Source organism: Cervus elaphus, chromosome X (genome assembly GCF_910594005.1).
Source record: "Cervus elaphus chromosome X, mCerEla1.1, whole genome shotgun sequence".
In the NCBI taxonomy this organism is placed as follows: Eukaryota; Metazoa; Chordata; class Mammalia; order Artiodactyla; family Cervidae; genus Cervus; species Cervus elaphus.
The window spans coordinates 151,571,892-151,579,626 of record NC_057848.1 but is presented as its reverse complement, the minus strand read 5'-3'; positions in this window follow the sequence as shown (position 1 = coordinate 151,579,626).

The following is a 7,735-nucleotide window of genomic DNA, read 5'->3' as shown; positions in this document are numbered from 1 at the left end:
GATAATGAACGATATTTCCAGAAGAATGTAGGCCAGGAGTCATATCTCGTTTTTATATGTGACAAAACTAAAATTATAGTTGGGGCTATCATCTTTTCTTAGTAATGCATTTCAACTGTAATTTAGTATTAGACAGTGTTATATATTTAGTAACATTAGTCAGCCTTATTAAAATGGGTCTGATGACACAGTTTTCTTTTAAAAATATATTAAGTTTTCACTCTTTTTCAAAAATGTAGGATGACTAAATCGGAGATACTTTGTCTATAGGACCTTCTTTGGGTAAGGTAATATGATGACCTTGAATATACACAGAATTTTACTATATACATGAATTATATAAATATTAAAATTATATATACCAAAGCTTACTGTTTTCCCTTATATTTCTATATTTACCACATCTATTTATACACCTTATATTTACATGCCATTTAAATAATATTTACATATGAAATTTCAGCATTTATACAATTATAAAATATATACACAAATGTATTTTTATATTTTTGAGCACAAAGCATGCTTTCCATTTTTTGAGTTCCATTTGGTAATTCTTATAAAACATGCAGTCTATGGACTGGCTTAGGGATTAGAATGCTGTGGATAATGAAGAAGGTTTTTGTTTCTTTTCATTGTTTTTGAAACAAGCCTTTTGTTCTTATTGTTGAAGTATAGTTGATTTGCAGTGTTGTGTTAGTCTCTGCTGTGCAGCGGTGAGTCAGTTATACATACACTTAGATCCACTCTTTTTTTAGATTCTCTTCCCATATAGGTCATCACAAAGTATTGAATAGAGTTTCCAGTGCTACATAGTAGGTTCCCATGGAAAAGATTTTTGGTTTTAGCCCTTGTCCTTGGAAATGCTTCCAAGTGGTAGCAGGAGTCCCCTTCCGACCTCAGCAGGTATGAGATTGTGGATGGAACCGAGTCTTGGGGCGATGATGCCGATCTTGCTTTGCTTCTGGATCCTGATCCTGAATGTTGTTTTCATCATGTCTCTTGGGAATGAATACATTTCAGATTTGCCCATTTTCTTGTGATTTTTTCCCCTTTCCAGTGTTTCGAGGCTCTGCTAATCGAGCTTCTAATGGACTGTAAGCCTCAGCCTGAGTAAATGCCTCACCTTGGGAAAAATTAGAAATAGGGAAGAAAAAAAAAAAAGAAGCTGTGATTCCTAAAGGCCTTGCTAGAATATCTAAGCCCAAAGGCTTCTAGGCAGTACATTTTAATTTCAAGGGAAAGAGAAAGTTTGTCTGCTAAGAAAAACCATATATATTCCTGAATTTGCTCCAATCATGTGAGCTTTGACGAGGTTTCAAACCTTTTGGGTCTTTTTCCTCATCTGTAAAACTGAGACTGTAGTGGGCTTTGAGAGATTAAGGAGTGCAGATACTGTACACCGTGAGCACTCAATAACTGTTAGCCATTGTAATTCTAGAAAGCTAAACAGAGCTGAAGAGCAGGTGACCTCTGTTGACATTAAAAACTCAGTTTACATAATCTCAGTTTACGTCATGGGGGTGATCCCTGTCTCTGGTTACACCAGGGCAGGGAGCTGGATTTGTCAAGTGTAAACTGTGAACTGATATCAGAAAGGAGTTGGCAGTGCATGTGCTGGGAAAGTGACCAGGCCAAGAGGCCTACAGAAACGGAACATTCCCCCGCAGTCCTCTGAGGGGAAAATGGGGAGCCAGTGGCCTCTTCTTCCACAATGCAATCAGCAGTGGCCTGGGAGGAGCACACTTGGAAACAACCCCATTAGCAAAATAGGCCTCTCAGTTTTGGTTTTTCCTGATTTCAGAGCCTGAGTTCCTACCACTATTTTGTTCTGGTTGGGTTTGTTCTGCGTTCCTCAAAGACCCCTAAACCTTTTACTTACTTGTTTCTGACGTTTGGGATCTTGGAAAGAAAGCATTTTGTAAAATTAAAGAAGGATGACAGTAGATATTCTGGGCAAGGCTGCCTGTGTCTTTTTCATACATCTCTTCTTTCCCCTCAGTTTTAATCAGATATTAGACAACCAAGTAGCATGCTTTTGTTAGAGAAGTATGAGGTTGTGCAAACCTTGATTCAGTAAACTACAGGCAGCAGAATACAGATCTTCACTAATTCTAAACACTGTATATAAAACATACATTCATTTTCTAGTGCTGCTATAATAAATTACCACAAATGCAGTGGCTTAAAACAACACAAATGTATAATCTTATATTTCTGGAATGCAGAAGCCTGAAATCGATCTCACTAAGAAAAAATGAAGGTGTTGACAAGGCTGCATTCCTTTTTGGAGACTCCAGGGAGGATTTGTTTCCTGGACTTTTCCAGCTCCCACAGGCCATCTGCATTCCTTGGCTTCTAGCTCTTTGTTCCATCTTCAAGGCCAGCAGCAAAGCATCTTTCAGTCTCTCGCTCTCTCTCTGACTTTCCTCCCTCCCTCCTTCCCTTATAAGGATCCTTGTGATTATATTGGGCCCACCCAGAAGGTCAAGGATACTGTCCTCATCTCAAGCTCTATAGCTTAATCATATCTGCAAAGTCTCTTTTGCACTGAAAGGTAAGAGAATCTCTGGTTCCAAAGAGTAGGATGTGGACACCTGGGGGCAGGGGCATTATTCTGTCTACTGTGAGTACCTAGCAAGGCCTGGTGCTGTGCCCTAGGTAAGCAGTAGTGAGCAAAAGAGCAGTCTAAAGAATGCCATCATTCCCCAACTTTCTACAATCTTGACCCGCCCCCCCAAAAAAGATTGTGAATTATATGTGACACCATGTAAGTCACCACAAGCCACACAGTCTCTTAAAGCTAGCAATTCTGAGTCAAATTCAGCTCTCCTTGTTTTCACTTCCTCTAACCAATTACTTATCTCCTCAATCTTCCTTTACAGCTTCACTAACATTGACCTCATCACTTACCACTGGGATATTGCAATCACTTCCTGACCTGTTTTTCCTGCCATCAGTCTCACCCAGTTCCAGTCCATTGTTCTCACCATGGTGCCCCGCTGTCTTAAAGAAACAAGAGGAAAAGGCAGTTGGAAGGGTGATGGTGAGGAAAAAAATGGCTAACCTTTAATGAGTTCTCACTATGTCCTTAAACTTCAAAACAACTAGATGAGGGACTTCCCTAGCAGCCCAGCAGTTAAGACTCTCTGTTTCCACTATAGGCGATGGGGGTTCAATCCCTGGTTGGGGATAACTTACAGTGCGAGCCCCCCATACCTTACAGTGCGACCAAAATTTTTTAAAAATAAAATTAAAAAAAAAAATAACTAAACCAAGTAGGCGTCAGCGGCATCATTATCATCTCAACTCAATTTATAAATGAAGAAATGGGCACAAAAGAATCAAATAACTTGCTTAAAGGCACACAGGTAATTATTCGAACTATGGTTTAGACTCGACCAGCTGTAGAAATTGACAGGTGATTCTAAAATGTGGAAAAGACAAAAGGACTAAGATAGCCAAAATTAATCTACAAAAGAAGAACAAAATTGGAGATTTATCACTACCTGGTTTCAAAATTTATTATAAAGCTACAGTAATTAAGACACAGTAATATGGCACAAGGATAGACAGATCAGTGGACCAGAAATGAGAGTTCGGAAATAGGGCTTCACATATATGGTCAATTGAATTTTTGCAAAGGTGGGAAGGCAGTTCAATGGAGAAAGGATAATCTTTTCAACAAATGATACTGGAACACTTGGACACCCATAGGCAAAAAATGAACCTTGACTTATACCTGACAACTTATAAAAAAATGAACTCAAAATAGACAATGAACCACAATATAAAAGCTCACTACTATAAAACTTCTAAAAGAAAACATAGGAGAATAGCTTTGTGAACTTGGGCTAGGCAAAGATTACATAGACCTGATACCAAAAGCACAACCTAGAGGAGAAAAAAAGTGATCAATTGGACTTCATAAAAATTAAGAAATTTTGCTCTTCAAAAGGCACTGTTAGGAGAATGAAAAGACCCTGATGCTGGGAAGGATTGAAGGCAGAAGGAGAAGGGGACAACAGAGGATGAGATGGTTGCATGGCATCACCGACTCAATGGACATGAATTTATACAAACTCCAGGAGTTTATGATGGACAGGGAAGCCTGGCATGCTGCAGTCCACAGGGTCACAAAGAGTCAGATATGACTGAGAGAATGAACAGCAACAAAGAATGAAAGGTAAGCTACAGACAGGGAGAAAGTGTTCACAAACACATGTCTCCTACATGACTAGTATCCAGATCATATAAAGACTCTCAAACTTGAACCCAGTAAAAAATAGGCAAAATGTTTGAAGAGACCTATCAATGAACATATAAGTGGAAACTAAGCTCATAAAAGGTACTCAATATCACTAGTCATTAGGGACATGGAAAATAAAACCCCAGTGAAATACACTAGACACCTATTAGAATGGTTTAAAACAAAACAGACCTGTTAATACCAAGTGCTGACAAAGATGAGAAGCAACGGAGACTCTAAACATTGCTGTTGGGGAGAAGGAAATGGCAACCCACTCCAGTGTTGTTGCCTGGAAAAGTCCATGGACAGAGGAACCTGGCGGGCTGCAGTTCATGGGGTTACATGACTGAGCGTGTGTGCACAAGGGTGGAGGGAGATGAGTTGGTAGCAATAAAGTGGTAGAACTAAAAAAATAAAAAATAAAAAAAATAAACATTGCTGTTGGGAATACAAAATGGTACAGCCACTAACAGTTTGACAGTTTCTTGTCCAGTTACACAGACTTACCGTGTTACCCAACATTGCTATGCCTTGATATTTACTCAAGTGAAATGAATACTTATATTCACAGGAAATCTTATTTGCAAATATTTATACCAACTTTGATAATAATCACCCCAAATGGAAAACAACCAAAATCTGTTAACTGGGTAAGCAAACCCCAGTATATCCACACAATGGAATATTATGCAGCAAATAATAAAGAACAAACTCATAACACATGAAACAGCATGGATGAATTTTAAATGTAGGTATGTTAAGGAAGCCAGCCCCCAAAGCTATATGACTTATGAATCTATATGACATTCTGGAAAAGGTGGTCCATAGGCATAGAAACATCAATGATTGCTAGGGACTCTGGGCAAGGCCAGAGTTGACTCCAAATATGCATGAGGGAATTTTTTGGAAAGAAAGGAACAGTTTTATATCATGATGTGGTGGCTACATGACTGAAAACAATTTTCAAAACTCACAGAACTGTACACTGAAAGTGGTAAATTTTACTCTCTGTATATTACACCTAAAAAAATTTCATGCTTGGCTCATTGAGTATGGAACAGACGAGCTGACTGTTGTAAATTAGGTAACTTATCTTGTTAATTCAGGTCTCTTCCTCCTCCAGCATGTCTTAATCTGGCCATGGGTTTTCCCAGCATGTGCATCTGTATGGAGTTGCTGTAGGGGATATAGCAGTTGGAGTCCTTATACTCATGGTCGTGCATGTGTTTCGAAGACTCCAAGGATGGTGTGCACTGCGAAAAATTTCCAAAACCTTCATCCAGTGGAAAGACCGGGCAGTTAGGGAGCTCAGGGGCAGGGGTGGCTGAGACATGAGAAGCCCTGGCAGGCCAACCAGAGCTCACTGGGACACACGCACGGCTGGGCCCAGAGCCTCAGCCAGTGCACATGTGGCCAGACTGCCTTGGGGGTCGTCCCCCTGAGGAGTAAGGCGAGGATTGCACTCCCCACTGTTGGCCTGGTGGGCTGTGGCAGCTGACAAAACCTCATGTGAAATCACCCATTTCGCTTGGAGGCAGAAGAGTCTCATGTGTCCACGTGTGCAGATACATTACATGGCACACTCTCTGCATCATCGAGAATGATGGCCGAATGCTTCCACTTCTCTGCAGCCACAGGCGGAGCCCATGCTGCCAGGGCCCTGCCCATGCCCCCGCGGTACTGGCATCCTGGACACGAGCACTGAGCATCACCGCAGACACTCCTGACGCTCGCTGAGGGCATTCCAGCCACAGTAGCACGGCAGCACTCGTATGTGGCAACCCAGAGGGATCGGGAATCCGGCCCCCAGGACTCTCCTCGGCCGATGAGAGAGAGGAGTGGATGATATGCATCCCGGCTTCTGTGCCTCTAGGCAGGACCACCCGATGCTTGTTCGGCACGGTCTCCCAAAGGCCCCCAGCAGGCACCAGCTGTCCCCAGCAGCCTTCTGCTCCTGACTGTGCCTTTTATCACCCTCTTCCCCAGTCCTGACTCAGCTGCCCTTCCCCTGCCTAGAGTTTCTCAGGATGAACTCCAAATAAACTCCTTGCACTCGAATCCTCTTGTCAGGGATGGCTCCTGGGGACCCCGCCCAAAGACAGTCACCACAACAATTGAGCCTCTAGTTCATCCCAGAGGAGAGGGGACAGATACACCTCTCTACTGAGAGAGGGGTACCCGGGGACATCAGCTGAGGGGCTGACTGGGATCAAGCTCATGGTTTACAGAGCAGGGGACCTCAGGGTTCCAAACCCAGGAAAAGATATGCACCCCCCCAATGGTATCAGGCAACACCTGGAGCCATGTTTTGTTCTTCCGAAAGGGATGAAAGCTATTGGCATCTAGTGGGTAAGGCCAGGGATGCTAGCAGGCATCTTGTGGTGCCCAGGAAAGTCCCCCCTAACAAATGTCACTAGCACCAAGACTGAGACCCCCTGGCAGAGAACACACAACAGTCAGAGGACCTGGCTCTGGGCCGTTGGCTCATCCCTAAAAGCAGGGGGGTTGGCAGGGGGTCCTGAAACCAATCACCTGGTGATACCAAGGGATGACTTATACACTTGCCCCAAGACAACTGACATGCTAGGAGACAATGATTCCTGTCCAGTCCTGAACAAGGGACATGCTTCAGGAACTCTTAGTCAAGGAGTTATTAGTCTTATTTCAATAGATTGTATCTACTGTAATATGTAATTATCATAATTGCTATTGGTCAGAAAAACATTTATTTTATAGTAGTCTGTAATTCAGGAGTTTCACCAATTGATTTTGGATTCTTCTCAGTTGTGACTCTTCAGAGTGAATATCCTATTATCATTATGTCTAAATCTAAACATCAAAAGGTTAAAAAAAAAAAAAAACTTGTTCAAAAGGCTGGCAGATTTCAAGGCAACAATATTAATAGAAAACAATGGCCCATAAAGTGTCTGGGACTCAGTCATATCCTTCTAAACCATCCCTAGGACCGTAGTTATGGTCTACAGTTAGAGTAATCATTTAAACTGTCCTGCCAGCACCAGGAACAATAGTTCTCAACCCTATCAGACACAAACCACCTTTTAAAACAGTTTAATCCTGAACTGCAATTGCTAGACAATATAACTTAGCTACCACACGCTAAAAGCCCTTTCTGAAATAGCTAGGGAAATAAAAGAATGTCGTGTTACCGTGCACATCTCTATGAAAAGCATCAGGCAGATCACGGGAAGAGTCATTGAAGAATTCTGATGCTTGCGCCAAATACAGCAAGTGTCCCTGGAGTCAAGAGGTAGGAACTGGGTGTGTTAAACTGGTGATGGACAGCAGGAGCAGTCCTGCCCTTGGGAACAAACAAAAGACTCCCAAGACAGTGGGTAATTCTTGGTGATGTGATCGCCAAGGAAAGAAACGAGCACCTTTCATGACCTTCCCAGCAACTGATTACCGTGAAAATGGTATGTATTAAAGCCCTACAAAAAAATGATGGATTTTTATGTTGGCCACTTG